The sequence below is a fragment of the Lissotriton helveticus genome, chromosome 1_1, assembly GCF_964261635.1.
Source record: "Lissotriton helveticus chromosome 1_1, aLisHel1.1, whole genome shotgun sequence".
NCBI classification, from domain to species: Eukaryota; Metazoa; Chordata; class Amphibia; order Caudata; family Salamandridae; genus Lissotriton; species Lissotriton helveticus.
Window position 1 is genome coordinate 50,326,658 of NC_136057.1, and position 16,718 is coordinate 50,343,375.

Genomic DNA, 16,718 nt, shown 5'->3' on the forward strand with positions numbered 1-16,718 from the left:
CGACAGGTAAGTTCGCAAATTGCGAAATTGTAAAAACCCTCGCGAAACACGGGCGAACACAAAAAAAAAAAAAAACCGCAAATTCGCGGGAATTCGCGGATTTTGCGGATTGCGAATCCGCAAATCCGCAAAATTCGCGAACGCGAGATCCGCAAAATTCGCTCATGCTTAACTACCGGTACCATGGCATAGGCCTGGGCAGCAGACCTCAAGGGTCTAGATGGAAGATAGAAATTGACCCTTCTCTGCAAATAGCCAGCGCCGAGATTGTGAAGCGCCTTAAAAGCTGTAGTTAAGGTCTTAAATGAGATGCGCTTGCGAATCGGCAGCCAGTGCAGAGTGGCAAGGAGATTGCTCGCCCTGGCTCTTCTGGTAAGGCCAAAGATTGCCCTGGCTGCTGAATTTTGGACTATCTGCAGACGGGTCAACAGATATTCAGGAAGACCCAAGTAAAGGATGTTGGCATAGTCTAGGCGAGAGCCTATCAGGGCCTGCACCGTTATCTTCTTATGTTCCAAAGATAGGTACGGCAGAAACTTTCTCAACATCCTTAAGATGGCAAAGCACTTCCCTGTCAGGCCAGCTACCTGGGCTTTGAAGGAGAGGGTGTTATCGACCAGCATGCCCAGATTCTTTGCTGTAACAGAATCGCTGGCCGGGGGGAACATGGCCGAAGGCCACCAAAGCTTCCATCTCGGGTCGGCAGGACAGCCGAAAAACAATATCTCGGATTTGTCCGAGTTGCATTTGAGGCCGCTTTTCCCGAACCAATCAAACACAAACTCCAGGCACTTCCGGATGGCCGCCCCGTCGAAGTCACAGCCCCTGTCACACGTGAACAGGAGCTGTGTGTCATCCGCATAGAATACGATCTGGGCCCCTAGCTCCTCCACACGTGCCGCCAATGGTGTCATGAAGATGTTAAAAAGGGAGGGGCTGAGTCTGGAGCCCTGCGGAACCCCCACCTCGAGCTGCGGCATAGGGGCGGAGAAAGGGGGGGCCCAGATCGTTTGTCTGCGGTCGGCCAAGAAAGATTGAAACCATTCGAACACCGTTCCCCTTAGGCCAATCTCCCAGAGTCTTGTAAGGAGAAGGTCGTGGGGGACGGTGTCGAAGGCCGCCGACAGATCTAGCATGATGAGCAAGGCCTTTCCACCCCTGTCCAGAGTTTCCTTCACAGCCTCGGTCACCTCGAGTAGTGCAGTTTCAGTACTCAGGTTAGATCTGAACCCCGACTGTGACTGATGTAATAAGGAATTAACCTCTAGATAGTTGGTTAAGGTGGTGTGTACATGCTTTTCCGCTAATTTGGCCAAAGCGGGCAGCAACGAGATTGGCCTATAGTTGGAATGCAATTTGGCATCTACATTTGGTTTTTTTAACAGGGGAAGGACTAGGGCCTGTTTCCAAGTTGGGGGGACTTTGCCCGTGCTCAGGGATAAGTTGATAATAGGGTTGATGATAGGGTTGAGAGCAGGTGCCAGAGTCGCAAGATACTTGGCAGGGCAAGGGTCAGATGGAGAGCCAGATTTCAAGTTGGATAAGAGGTCAAGCGAGGCCTGAAGCACTAAAGCAGGGAAGCAGTCAAGAATAGGACCCGGGGTATGCGTTACCTTTATTATATACTTCCTGGAGCGTTACATTTATTATGTACTTCCTGGAGCGTTACCTTTATTATATACTTCCTAGAGCGTTACCTTTATTATATACTTCCTGAAAGGGTTTTATTCATAGTTTTCTTTGTCATGTAGCCTTGAAAGTGTTACTGCTGTTATACAATTCCTAAAACTGAAGTGACAGCAACACATCCTGATCTATCTCTTCTTACACAATCCCTTCTTTTTTTACCCCTTTGCCGCGGGGTTAATTCCCCCGCAGTGCTGGGGGAGGGAGGGTGCATGGCCACACCTGTTTCCATGGAATGCTCAGCACAGCAGGGAAATTATCCCCACGTGTGAGCGCCACGCGGATCATGACAAGCTCAGCTCGTCTGGAGCACAGCGCAACCGTGCCTCATAACGAGCTGAGCTCGTCATGAGCACGGGAGGGGTTAAATGAAATCTTAGCCATGTGCATCTTCGTAAAGCTGTACCCTAGCAAGTGGGCACTCTGTGTGCTCTTTCTGTACTAAATTACTGTGTGAACACCGAAAAATCACCTCCTTTTCTGAATTAAGTAAAATGTGACATGTTCTATAGAACATTTAGTTAAATATCTGTGTATGGTGAAATATCTCTTGGTAACTTTCGTAAATGGTAAGGACCAGATGTCTTTTACAACTAGTTAAGTATTGTGTATTCACATGCTCTTACATTTCCATTTAGTGATTTTAAATCTCTTTACATCCCATAGGAAAACAGCCTTGAATGATCGTGAATAATGACAGTAATCGTGAAAATCTGAAAAAAAAGTGGTTTGAAAAAAAGAGCTCCAATATTTAGGAAAAGATCTGCATAAAGACTGAGGAACATGAACATAAACTGGTAGATCCTGGAAAAAGCAGTTCAGAGCAATTTGGTGGATGTAAGAGTCTGAGCTGTGTACCTCCACGCAACAGGATAAGAAATTACCTCTAGAAAATTAAGGCAACAACACTGACAAACCACTTCCTGTATAAACGGGCCTCTACCACCAGCTTTGATCATGTGTTCGGTATGAGGTAGATACAGCATTACTCTGCTTCCTGTAATGATGGCAGACCACCATTCAGCACGCTAGGTGTATTGTAAACATTTTCTATCCAAACCACAGGCCAAACCACAGGAACAAGAGAAAAGCACAAGGGAGTGGAGCCAGACGACTGAAGGGTAAAGGAAAGAGAGGGTCTCTGATCTACAACAGACTGTCCCAATTTGCTTCGACCAGAAGGAAGACTGATCTTCACTCATAAACATGCGAAACCATTCCGCAATCTAAAAACATAACCACCTACAAAGAAGCTTTACTTGCCACAATTATAATATATGTAGTTGGTGAGTCTTGTATTTCATTGTGAAATCTGAAATCAACCATCCAAAATACAACACACATACAAGGAATGTGTGAATAACACAAGTGCTTTATCAACCATGTTAGCTCCTCAGGAAACACAGTCCTGGGATGCAGACAAATATAAACCCGACCCAGAGACACTAACCAAGAAAGAGAAATTATACACAAGCAGCAAGAGCTTTAGTTTGTGATCACTACTAAAGAGCCATCAGCAAACACACGCAGGAAAAGCAACGTGCAATTGCAATGAATGTGTGAAGAACTTTAGTCAGTTAGCACCCCTAAAAGATCATCAGCGAACACACATGGGGGGAAAACCGTACCATTGCACTGAGTGTGTGAAGAGCTTCAGTCGGTTATCACAACTCCAAGTTCATCAGCGAACACACACAGGGGAAAAACCATACCATTGCAATGAATGTGGGAAGGCATTCAGTCAGTTATCAATTCTTCAAAGACATCAGCGAACACACACAGGGGAAAAACCATACCATTGCAATGACTGTGGGAAGGCATTCAGTCAGTTATCAATTCTTCAAAGACATCAGCAAACACACACAGGAGAAAAACCATACCATTGTAGTGAATGTGTGAAGAGCTTCAGTCAGTTATCACACCTCCAAAGACATCAGCAAACACACACTGTGGAAAAACCGTACCATTGCACTGAATGTGTGAAGAGCTTCAGTCATTTATCACAACTCCAAGATCATCAGCTAACACACATGGGGGAAAAACCGTACCATTGCACTGAGTGTGTGAAGAGCTTCAGTCGGTTATCACAACTCCAAGTTCATCAGCGTACACACACAGGGGAAAAACCATACCATTGCACTGAATGTGTGAAGAGCTTCAGTCATTTATCACAACTCCAAGTTCATCAACGAACCCACACTGGGGAAAAACCATACCATTGCACTGAATGTGTGAATAGCTTCAGTCATTTATCACAACTCCAAGTTCATCAGCGAACACACACAGGGGAAAAACCATACCATTGCACTGAATGTGTGAAGGCATTCAGTCAGTTATCACAACTCCAAGTTCATCAGCGAACACACACAGGGGAAAAACCATACCATTGCACTGCATGTCTGAAGAGCTTCAGTCAGTTATCACACCTCAAAAGACATCAGCAAACACACACTGGGGAAAAACCGTACCATTGCACTGAATGTGTGAAGAGCTTCAGTCATTTATCACAACTCCAAGTTCATCAGCGAACACACTCTGGGGAAGAAAAACCATACCATTGCAATGAATGTGTGAAGAGCTTTAGCCTGTTATCAAATCTCCAAAGACATCAGCGAATACACACTGGGGAAAAACCATACCATTGCAGTGAATGTGTGAAGAGCTTCAGTCGGTTATCACAACTCCAAAGACATCAGCGAATACACACTGGGGAAAAACCATACCATTGCAATGAATGTCTGAAGAGGTTCAGTCAGTTATCAATTCTTCAAGTTCATCAGCGAACACACACAGGGGAAAAACCATACCATTGCACTGAATGTGTGAAGAGCTTCTGTCGGTTATCACACCTACAAAGACATCAGCGAACACATACTGGGGAAAAACCATACCATTGCAGTGAATGTGGAAGTAGTTTTAGTGATTCCTCAAATCTCAGGATTCATCAGCGAACACACACAGGGGAAAAGCCATTACAGTGCTGTGAATGTGCGAAGAGCTTCAGTGGGTCCTCAGACCTACGAAAACATATTCGAACACACACTCAGGAAAAACCATACCATTGCAATGAATGTGTGAAGAGATTTAGTCAGTTATCAAATCTTCGAAGACATCAACGAACACACACAGGAGAAAAACCATAGGATTGCAGTGAACGTGTGAAGAGCTTCTTTCAGTTATTGGCCTACAAAAACATAAATGAACATACACTGGGGAAAAGCCATTCCAATGCAGTGAATGTTTAAAGAGCTGTAGTGGGTCATCAGACCTACAAAAATCAATCAGTAAATCAGTCAATCAATCAATCAATCAATCAATCAATCAATCAATCATTTGTTAAGCGCCCCTCATACCCAAGAGGGTCTCAAGGCGCTGGGGGGGAGGTGGGGGCCACTACTGATCGAACAGCCAGGTCTTTAGTATCCTCCTGAAGGTCAGCAGGTCTTGGGTCTGTCGTAGGCTCAGTGGGGGGTGTTCCATGTCTTGGCAGCGAGGTGGAAGATGGATCTCCCGCCGGTGGTTGTTCTTCGGATGTGCGGGATGGTGGCGAGTGAGAGGTCGGCGGAGCGTAGCTGGCAGTTGGGGGTGTAGAAGGAGAGCCTTCTGTTGAGGTAGGCTGGGCTGGTCTTGTGGAGTGCCTTGTGTGCGTGGGTGAGGAGCTTGAAGGATATCCTCTTGTTGACGGGAAGCCAGTGCAGGTTTCTCAGATGGGGGGTGATGCGGCTGTGTCGTGGTACATCGAGGATCAGTCATGCTGAGGCGTTTTGGATGCGTTGTAGTCGATTGATGAGCTTGGTCGGGGCTCCTGCGTAGAGGGCGTTTCCTTAGTCGAGTCTGCTACTGATGAGGACCTGGGTGACTGTCTTTCTTGTATCTGTCGGGATCCATTTGTAGATCTTGCGGAGCATGCGGAGGGTGTTGAAGCAGAAGGAGGAGACGGCGTTGACTTGCTTGGTCATTGAGAGCGTTGAGTCGAGGATGTGCGTGGTCGGTGGGGGTCGGGGCTGCCCCCCAGTGCCATTGGCCGCCAGGAGTCGTCCCAGGCTGACGGGTTGGAGCCGAGGATGAGGACCTCTGTCTTGTCCGAGTTCAGCTTCAGACGACTGATCTTCATCCAGTCGGCGGCGGCCTTCATTCCTTCATGGAGGTTGGCTTTAGAGGTGATGGGGTCCTTGGTCAGGGAGATGATCAGTTGAGTGTCGTCGGAGATTATGTTGAGGTTGTGCTGTCGGGCGACGTGTGCGAGCGGGGCTATGTAAATGTTAAACAGTGTTGGGCTGAGGGAGGATCCTTGGGGTACGCCGCAGATGATCTCGGAGGCTTCGGAACGGAACTGGGGGAGGCGGACGCTCTGGGTTCTGCCGGAGAGGAAGGAGGTGGTCCATTCCAGAGCCTTGTCTTGGATCCCTGCGGCATGGAGGCGTGCGCGTAGTGTGCAGTGGCAGACGATGTTGAAGCTGGCTGAGAGGGCTCCCCATTGCAGTTTCCCCATTGTCTAGCAGGGTCCTGATGTCGTTGGTGGCTGCGATGTGGACGGTCTCGGTGCTGTGGTTGCTGTGGAACCCTGACTGGGAAGGGTCCAGGATTCTGTTCTCTTCGAGGTATCTGTTAACGATTTTCTCGATGACCTTGGCCGGTAAGGGGAGTAGAGAGATGGGTCGGAAGTTCTTGAGGTCTCTTGGTTCTGCCTTGGGTTTTTTGAGTATGGCGTTGATCTCAGCATGTTTCCAGCTCTCTGGGAAGGTCGCGGTCTCAAGGGAGAGATTGATGACGTTGCGTAGGTGGGGTGCGATGGAGCTGCTTGCTTTGTTGAAGACGTGGTGCGAAATGGGTCTGACGAAGAGCCGGAGTGGATTGTGCTCATGATCTTGATGGTGTCATCGACGCTCACGCTGGTCCAGGCTAGCAAGGGGACATGGTAGATGGTGTGCGGAGGGTCTGTTGTGTTGCTGTCTGTTGGGGCTGTCTCGGTGTTGAAGGTGTTGTGGATGTCTGCTATCTTGCGGTGGAAGAAGGTAGCGAGGGAGTCGCACAGGGCTTGTGACGGCGGGATGTTGTTGGTGTTGGAGCTGGCGTTTGAGAGTTCCTTCACGATGTTGAAGAGCTCCTTGCTGTCGTGTGCGTTGTTGTCGAGGTGGTCTTTGAAGAAGGTCTTCTTGGCAGCCGTTATGAGGTGGTGGTGGTTGCGGACGGCGTCCTTGTGTGCTGCGTGGCTGTCCGGAGTTTGTTCACTGTGCCATTTCCTCTCTAGTTTCCGGCAGGCTTGCTTGGAATGTAGGAGTTCTGGGGTGAACCAGCTGGCCCTCTTGCTGGTGTCTCTGTGGGCGGGGCTTCTTCAGCAGGGTGAGGCTGTTGGCACAGTCCTCGATCCAGCGTCTGAGGTTGTGGGCAGCGATGTCGGTGTTGGAGGGTTCGGTGGGTGGGCTGAGAGCGAGGTTTGCATGTCTACGGTGATTTTGCTCCAGCAGCGGCGGGGGATCTGTTGGGTGCGGTGGTGTGTGGCGGGTTTCTGGAAGGTGAAGTGGATGCAGCGGTGGTCGGTCCAGAGGAGTTCGGTGGTGTGGCTGATGGAGACGTGCGGGTTTGAGGAGAAGACGGGGTCGAGCGTGTGGCCGGCGGAGTGGGAGGGCGTTGTGACGAGTTGTCTCAGTCCGAGGTTGGCAAGGTTATCGATCAGGGTTGTGGAGTTGTTGTTGTTCTCAAGGTGAAAGTTCAGGTCTCTGAGGAGGATTTAGTCGGTAGAGGTCAGGGCGTGCATGCTGATGAAGTCGGCGATGGAGTCGCTGAACTGGGGGTAGGGTGCTGGGGGTCGGTAGACGAGGTGCCTTTGAGGGTGGAGTTGGGGTCTGTGTGGCTCTGGAAATGCATGTGTTCGGCGGTGCTGAGTGCGCCGTCTGTGCTAGTCGAGACCCTGATGCTGTTCTTGTGGACGATAGCCATTCCTCCTCCGACTCCGTTAGTGCGGTCTCTGCGGGTGATCTTGTAGCCATCTGGGATGGCTATGGCGTTGTCGGGTGCGGAGGAGGTGGTCAACCAGGTCTCTGTCAGGAAGGCGACGTCTGGGGAGATTGTGTTGAGCAGGTCCCAGAGCTCGACGGCGTGTTTACTTGCAGAGCAGGTGTTCAGTAGTATGCATCGGAGGTGGTCGAGGATTTTCTTGGTGGGTGGTCCGTCGGCTCTGTGGCTGGTGTAGCTGCAGTTCCAGCAGGTGAAGGGACTGTGTGTGCGTTTCGGGGCGACCTTGAAGCAATTGTGGGTCCGTCCAGGGTTGAGAGCGTGCAGAGTGCTGACGTCGTAGTGGCGGCGGTCGTCGTGGCGGGTGCGGGGGCCAGGGGTTCTGGCGCTGGGCGAGGTCCAGATGTGGGCAGGCGCAGACGGGCTTGCCGCTCACCAGCGGAGCGACGGCGCAGAGGCCGGCATGTGTAGGGAGGTGGGAGTGAGGAGCAGCTGGGAGGCGGGAGGTGGGGGCAGCAAATGGGCAGTCAGGGGGGCGGAGCCGCAGGGACGCAGCGGCGGGGCGGTGAGGGCGACGAAGGAAACAGAAGGCAAAAGGGCACAACAATTGAGGGGGAAATGAGTGGCACAGAGGGCAGAAAGGTCACAAGAATACAGGGGGAAACGAGTGGCACAGAAGGCAAAAAGGTCACAAAGGTCACAGTAAACGGGGGAAATGAGTGGCACAGAGGGCAAAAGGTCACAAGAAAGGGCAGAAGGTCACAATAAATGGGGGGAAATGAGTGGCACAGAAGGCAGAAAGGTCACAGAAATGCAGGGGCAGCTAAGCAACAGAAGGCAAAAACGGGCAGAGAGACATGGGGGCCGCGAGGGGAGCAGAAGGAAAAACCGTGCTGAGAGATACGGGGCAGCGAGGGGGGAAGAAGGGAAACCGGGCAGAGAGACACAGGGGCATCCAGGGAGAGAACGGGCACAGGCGGTGCTGTGCGGAGGGGGAGTGATCTACCTGGAAGGGTCAAGGGTCGCTCTCCTCACCGCGCAGCGGCCAGCCTATATGGGGAGGTGGGAGGGAGGAGCAGCTGGGAGGTGGGAGGCGGGGGCAGCGAATGGGCAGTCAGGGGGGCGGGGCCGCAAGGGACGCAGCGGCAAGGGGCGACAAAGCAAACAGAAGACAAAAAGGCACAACAATTGAGGGGGAAACGAGTGACACAGAGGCAGAAAGGTCCCAAGAAAGGGCAGAAAAGGTCACAAAAAAACAGGGGAAACAAGTGGCACAGAGGCTAAAAGGTCACAAGAAATGGCAGCAAAGGTTACAAAAACGGGGGGAAACAAGTGGCACAGAGGCAGAAAAGTCCCAAGAAAAGGCAGAAAACGTCACAAAAAACGGGGGGAAATGAGTGGCACAGAAGGCAGAAAGGTCACAGAAATGCAGGGGCAGCTAAGCAACAGAAGGCAAAAACGGGCAGAGAGACATGGGGGCCGCGAGGGGAGCAGAAGGAAAAACCGTGCTGAGGGATACGGGGCAGCGAGGGGGGAAGAAGGGAAACCGGGCAGAGAGACACAGGGGCATCCAGGGAGAGAACGGGCACAGGCGGTGCTGTGCGGAGGAGGAGTGATCTTTCTTATTTACAGAGAATAAACCAACCAACTCCTAACTGGTGAAAGGACAGAATCTGTGCATGATGGTGAAAGTATTGATCGGAGAGAGAGCTGACGAAAAGTTTAATTCTTAATACGTTTCTGAAAGCTTGACAGTTAAGTAAAGAATCTTGAGCAGTAAAGAATTCCAGCACTTACAGTCCAGAACTATCAACTCCCTACTTTACATTTGTTGAACCTTGTCGCTGGAAAAACAATCTGGATTTAGAAGTAAAGGAACACAAAAGATACTGATTTTTTATGCAAATGATATTCAGGTTTGTTTTTACATGTAAAAAGAAACTCTTGTTTTATAAACTGCCGGTGAATGAATGGGCATAAAAAGTATGTGCTGCCTCGTGAGCAAGCAGTGAAACTTTGTGATGCAGTTGGGACGTCCTCCGACCACAAATAAGATGGATCGTAACATTCTGAATCATCTGTAAGGTGCTCTTGTGTTGCTGTAGCTGTCAAATAAACAGTGTTCTCATTGCCCAACCTTGCCTAGAGGAAGGAGTTCACCGATATAATATGCACATCAGAAGAGAGGATACATCTCCAGTAGCCAAAGATAGTAGAAATGAATGCTTTCCACCAAGTTCATTTTAACAGATTGTTGAGTCTAGGATGTTCTTCCTGCTGCCGACCATCATCATCATCACTACACCACCACACAGCCAGTCAGTAACAGGAACAAGACTGCTCTTCAGCACACCCATCCTTATACATTACACACTACAGGGGTTTCCTCCAGTGCCAAACTCACTTTACTTTCATGTTAACAGCAACAAGTTCTAAACTGAACAAGTGGTTTGCATGGCCATTAGTGGCATAAGAAATTTGAAACCCAATACTGTATTAATCTGTATTAATAATACGTAACCAAACATCCAAACACCACCCATGTATGGACATCCAAGAGCCTTTAAAAACCACACTACAGACGTATGTACCCGGATCAAACTCAATTTGTAACATTAACATGAACAAAATTATGATACAGCAAGAACAATCATGAGGATATGAAATTTATACAATGATGACTAGATTTTACATATTAATACGAAATGTATGTTTTTAGATATGTAATAAAAAAAACATTTATTTGAATACATGGTATTTGACTACTGATTGTATAGGAGATCTTAAATGTGATTTATTCCCTAAACTATAAAGATAATTTGTGATGTCATCAAGAAGCCTAGTTTATTTGGCAATAGAGGGGTCAAATCTCAATAGCATGACTGCTTTCAGAAGGGAGTCTGGCACAGGTGCAATCATAGGGGACTATTCTCGCCAGAATGCCTTCTCTCAGAGTGCGAGTTGTTACTTTGGTCTCGGCCTGATCCAGCGCATGCGCTGGTCTAGCTGAGACATTTAGTATCTGCTTAGAAAAGTGCTACTTTCCTGGCAACCAGCTTACTATCACGCGCACAAGAGCGCGCGCGCATGCGCGTAATAGCAAGCTAGTGGCCAGCAAGGTAGCACTTGCGGTGATGCGTCACCACTCGTGTTTTTTTTCATTTCGTGGCCGCGCGGCTTTCTTGTAATTTAGCCATCGCTGTGTTAAACACATATTTCCACATTAGCAGCCTTCCTCACTAGGAAAGTGGGGACTGTTTTAAGAGCTTCGTCCTTGTGAAAACTTCAAACTTATTGCCCCAATAGCAGTGCAAGCCTTCCCCTCAACAACCACCTTACAGGATGTTTGATAATGACATCACTCCACACTGTAGCGCCTCGCTCCTACTGGAATCCATTTCTGCTCTAAGCACATTCCCGAGAGTACTATTTCCGCGCATGACAGGGGGCGCCTTCTGGAAGTAATTCCCGCTGCAGACACATGTTTGTTAAGACCATGTTGCCACACAGTGGGTTCCGCTCCGAGTAACTGCTGCAGGTTCGCTTGTAAAAACATTTTTTTTCTATTTTAAATAAATACGCGCATCTGTTAATGTAATTGTGTGTGGGGAGGGGTGGGGTGGTTATTAATCTTAAAACATTGGCAAGAACATTGTAATTATTGGCAAATCGATCCGAACGGGTGCCACACATTAATGTCTTCTGACAGACGATGTTGTAAAGTATTGAAGGTATACACAGTGTAGTGTTGCGTTACTCGCGCAAAGGAAACGCTTTAGAGCGGGTCGGCACACCAGCATAGGAGATGGACCGCATCTGTGCAAACAACACGACTGTCATGTGCAGCTGCACCACAGACAACCAGCGGGTGACATTTGGCACCATCACAGAGGTGTGTGTGTGGTGTGTGCTCACACACACAAGCACGCATCTAGAAAGCCCCTCTTGTCAGTACACATGCATCTGCCTTTCCCTGGGTTGCACAGAAGTCTTTGCACACAGTCCCTGCATTACTATGTTGTTGGCACGCGCTCGCACACACATACATCACACAGACCAACCACACACCTGGTGCACCAGGGCTGTTCACCAGCAACCACCCAAGCAGATGGCGTTCTGTCTGGTTCAGATAATAGCATCCTTTAGCATGCATCCAACACTCGCGTTTCACAAGTGTGTGCACTTACAGCATGCCGCCTTCGGACTGTTAACAAGTGTGTGCCTGCTCAGGCGGCGTGCATAACCTGCCATAATTGTGTAGAGCATTCTTTCAAGTCGCCACCCGAAATACTAGTACAAAATGGGAGGAAGAGAGTAATTATGCGAAAGCGTGTGAATAATAGCCAGTGTGCAGTAAACAGTTCATCCGTTGCTGCCGCAGGGTGGTAGAAGAAGCAAGCCGTTCATTGGCTGACACCAAATAGGCTCTAGCCTTGCATTCAGAGCGGGCACACACTCGCCACCCCTGTTTTCACAAGAGCATGTACCAGAAACCACACTTCTTGGGTTTTTCGTAAGTGAGTTCTGTAGTGTCGCGCTCTAGTCTTCGCGGTAGTACGCGATGACGTAGAGCGCGGCTTCCATTTTGGGAGCGCATTCCAGCACCCAGTTCCCAGCGCACTGTTGTGAAAATTAATAAATACTTCAAACCTTTCCCCAGTCGTGTGCGCTTCATTCAGGTGGCTCCCCTCATCATTACAAGTTCCATGGACTGTTCGGGAGAATGAACTCATCCTGGTGGCGTCCAGAGATATTTAATGAATGCATATACATGCGTCTTGCGTGAGTGTAAGAACACACACAAAGCATCCTTAAGGGGGTTCAATGATGTGTGCTGACACAGGAGGAGTCCAGGGGTACAGCCCGCACCCCTCATTAGTTCTAGACTGATTGTGCATACTCCTGCGTTCTGGTGTTGTCTATGAGGTTGTCCTCACTTGCTTTGCATCCAGGAATGACACTTTATGAAGTGTACGCTCACGCGCTCATCATAATTGCTTTGTTCACAAGAGGGTGAACCCCGCCCAGCATCAGTCACTTGCACTGAACACTTTGCCTCCCCTCTACCCCGAGCGAGCGGTTGTATGAGTGCGATCCTTGGTTCTCGTGAGTGAATGCTCATCGAGTGAGTATCCTGGTGCAATGTATGAGTCAGTGAGTTCACAACTATCACGGAGAGTGTGTGCTAACCCAATCAGCAGCCCAATGCCCTTCATGTGTGCGTCCTCACACGCCCTGAGTCGGGAAGTCTCACCTGAACTTCTCTTCTCTTTGGCTGTCACATGTGTGTGCTCTTACACAAAACATCCCCCACTCCTCTGTGGGTGAGTACTGCATACATACATCCTCAGAGAGTCATTGCTGTGTGCAGAAACACTTATACATTTACTGTTGTAATTTTTATTTCCCGGCCAGGTGGCCAATGCTTGTTTTCTCTATTCAATTAATCAATCAATCAATCAATCAATCAGAGTACTTGTAAAGCGCGCTACCTAACCGTGAGGGTCTCAAGGCGCTATGGGGAGGGTGGGTGCTACTACTACTCGAAGAGCCAGGTCTTGAGGAGTTGAGGAGCCTTCTGAAGGCGAGTAGGTCTTGGGTCTGCCGTATGTGGGTAAAGAGGGTGTTCCAGGTCTTGGCGGCGAGGTCGGAGAAGGATCTACCACTGGAGGTCGTTCGTTAGATGCGGGGGACAATGGCGTGGGCGAGGCTGGCGGAGCGGAGCTGGCGGGTGGGGGTGTAGAAGCTGGCTCTGCTGTTCAGGTAGGCTGGTCCGGCGTTGTGGAGTGCTTTGTGTGCATGGGTGAGGAGCTTGAAGGTAATCCTCTTGTTGACGGGGAGCCAGTGTAGGTCTCTCAGGTGGGGGGTGATGTGGCTGCGGCGGGGGACGTTGACGATCAGTCGGGTGGAGGCGTTTTGGATGCGTTGTAGTCGTCATAGGTGTTTGGCTGTGATTCCTGCGCAGAGTGTGTTGCCGTAGTCCAGTCTTGTGCTGACGAGGGCCTGTGTCACTGTTCTTCTTGTTTCGGTCGGGATCCACTTGTAGATCCTGCGGAGCATGCCGAGGGTGTTGTAGCAGGAGAAGGAGACTGTGTTGACCTGCTTAGACTTGGAGGAGTCGAGGATGAATCCTAGGTTGCATGCATGGTCAGTGGGTGTTGGTGCTGTTCCCAGTGTGGTCGGCCAACAGGAGTCATCCCAGGCTGAGGGGGTGGGTCCGAGGATGAGGACCTCCGTCTTGTCCGAGTTCAGCTTCAGACGGCTGATCCTCATCCAGTCGGCGGCGGCATTACTTCGTGGAGGTTGGTTTTGGTGTTGTGTGGGTCCTTGGTGAGAGAGAAGATGAGCTGGGTGTCGTCGGCGTAGGAGATGATGTTGAGGTTGTGATGGCGGGCCACTTGTGCGAGGAGGGCCATGTAGACGTTGAACAGCGTCGGGCTGAGAGATGAGCCCCGGGGGACGCCGCAGATGATGTTGGTGGCTTCGGATCGGAAGGGTGGTATGCGGACGCTCTGGGTTCTGCCGGAGAGGAAGGACCTGGTCCAGTCAAGGGCCTTCTCTTGGATTCCGGCTTCTAGGAGGCGTATCTTTAGAGTGCAATGGCAGACCGCGTCGAAGGCGGCTGACCGGTCCAGGAGGATGAGGGCTGATGTTTCGCCGTTGTCTAGTTGGCGCCTGATGTCGTCTGTGGCGACGATGAGGGCTGTCTCGGTGCTGTGATTTCGTCTGAATCGGACTGGGACGGGTCCAAGATGTTGTTGTCTTCCAGGTGGCGGGCCAATTGCATGTTGACGATTTTCTCGATGACCTTTACCGGGAACGGGAGCAGGGAGATGGGAACGGAAGTTCTTGAGGTCCTTGGGGTCCGTCTTGGGCTTCTGAAGAGGAGGGCATTGATTTCGGCGTGCTTCCAGCTTTCCGGGAATGTCGCTGTTTCGAAGGAGATGTTGATGACCTTTCGTAGTTGGGGTGCGATGGCTGCGTCTGCTTTGTTGAATATGTTGTGTGGGCACGGGTCTGACGGAGATCCTGAGTGGATGGAGTTCATGACCTTGCGTGTCTCGTCATCGTTGATGTTGGACCAGGAGGTCAGGCAGTTGGCGCTGGTAGTGTTCACAGGGGAGGTGGAGTTTGGCGTACAGTTCTTGTGATGGTGGGATGTCGTTGGCGTTGGCGCTGGGGTTGGAGAGTTCCTTTGCGATGCTGAAGAGCTCCTTGCTGTCGTGTGCATTGTTATCCAAGCGGTCTTTGAAGGACGATCTCTTGGCTAATCTGATGAGGTGGTGATGTCTGCGGGTGGCGTCCTTGTGGGTCATATCTCTCTATTTTCCTGCATGCGCGTTTTTTAACTTTTGTTTGTAGAAGCGCATGCGTCGCATTCACGTTAATGGCAGCCAGGGACATGGCCGTCATTAAAGTGAAAGCATTGCACTGGGCACTTTTGCAAACAACCATTGGTTTTGCAATCCCCTCCCCATCTTCAATAGCCGAAACTGAGTTCTCGCTAGCACCTCCCACAGCACCGCCTTTATTCATGTGGTAAACACAGCAGCCATTATTCGTTCGTCTCAGAAGTTCAGTCTTTCCTGGCGGGCCTGGATTTCAGATCAATCAAGCCCAGCCGGCCAGGCTGCCTCTGAATAAGTGAACCACCGTCCAAGTTATTTGCCTTAGTGCCGCCTTCACTGATTTACATAAATAAAGCGCACAGCCTGACGTATCTCTGCAGTATGTGCATCTGGGCTGCACACTGCCTGTTGTTTTCAGGTACAGGTAACAGCCCAGGTAAAAGGTTGCTCCAAGCAGGCACTGCTGCAACAGGTGAAAGAGCTGCCACTAGTCTGCTGCAGAGAACACCAATCTGCACCACATTCTTAATGTGCTGGTGTAGTAACGAGCAATTAAAGATGTATTACATAAAATATTACGCTGGTTACAGTCTAGTTCAGTAAAACCTCAGCCCGCAAGTTTTGTTCATTAAAATAGATTCTGCCTATGTTCATTCAATTAGAAACAACATTGGCACTTTATTTATTACAGGGATAACACCTCAGAGGTCAGCGACCTTCAGTGTGTCACATCCTGGATGCTCCATTTCATGTTAAAGCCACTACTGCAGAATCGTGCACTGCAGACATCTCTGTGGGCGAGATTGACAGACAGTGTCAGTGACATTGCATTGCAGACACATCTGGGCGAGAGTGACAGACAGTGTCAGTGACATTGCATTGCAGACATTTCTGTGGGCGAGATTGACAGACAGTGTCAGTGACATTGCATTGCAGACATCTCTGGATGAGAGTGACAGCCAGTGTCAGTGACATTGCATTGCAGACACCTCTGTGGGCTGGAGTGACAGACAGTGTCAGTGACATTGCATTGCAGACATCTCTGTGGCTAGAGTGACAGAAAGTGTCAGTGACATTGCATTGTAGACACATCTGGGCGAGAGTGACAGACAGTGTCAGTGACATTGCATTGCAGACATCTCTGTGGGCGAGATTGACAGACAGTGTCAGTGACATTGCATTGCAGACATCTCTGTGGGCGAGATTGACAGACAGTGTCAGTGACATTGCATCGCAGACACCTCTGGGCGAGAGTGACAGACAGTGTCAGTGACATTGCATTGCAGACACCTCTGGGCGAGAGTGACAGACAGTGTCAGTGACATTGCATTGCAGACACCTCTGGGCGAGAGTGACAGACAGTGTCAGTGACATTGCATTGCAGATATCTCTGTGGGCGAGATTGACAGACAGTGTCAGTGACATTGCATTGCAGACATCTCTGGGCGAGAGTGACAGACCGTGTCAGTGACATTGCATTGCAGACGCCGCTCCAACTGAATGCAAAATATCACAGACTCTACAAAGAGCTCTTCGACAGGATAGATTAGCAGACACAGAGGAGATGTGGCTAAACTGTCAGGGGTGCCTACTTTGGAACTGAGCAGCAGCTCAACATTCTGTGATTCTGGGCAAATTACTAATCTCCCATATCCTTTAAAAACACAAAAAATGAAAGAAACTTGCTTCAAGTGTAAAGCACTCCAATCCCCTTGGGTCGAGTTTGCG

At 49.8% G+C, this 16,718-nt stretch overlaps 1 pseudogene; it reads left to right on the top strand.

The window, feature by feature from the left end:
• Positions 1-3,068: 3,068 nt before the first annotated feature.
• On the top strand, positions 3,069-4,829 carry LOC144822022 (uncharacterized; annotated as a pseudogene).
• The last annotated feature ends 11,889 nt before the right edge of the window (positions 4,830-16,718 follow it).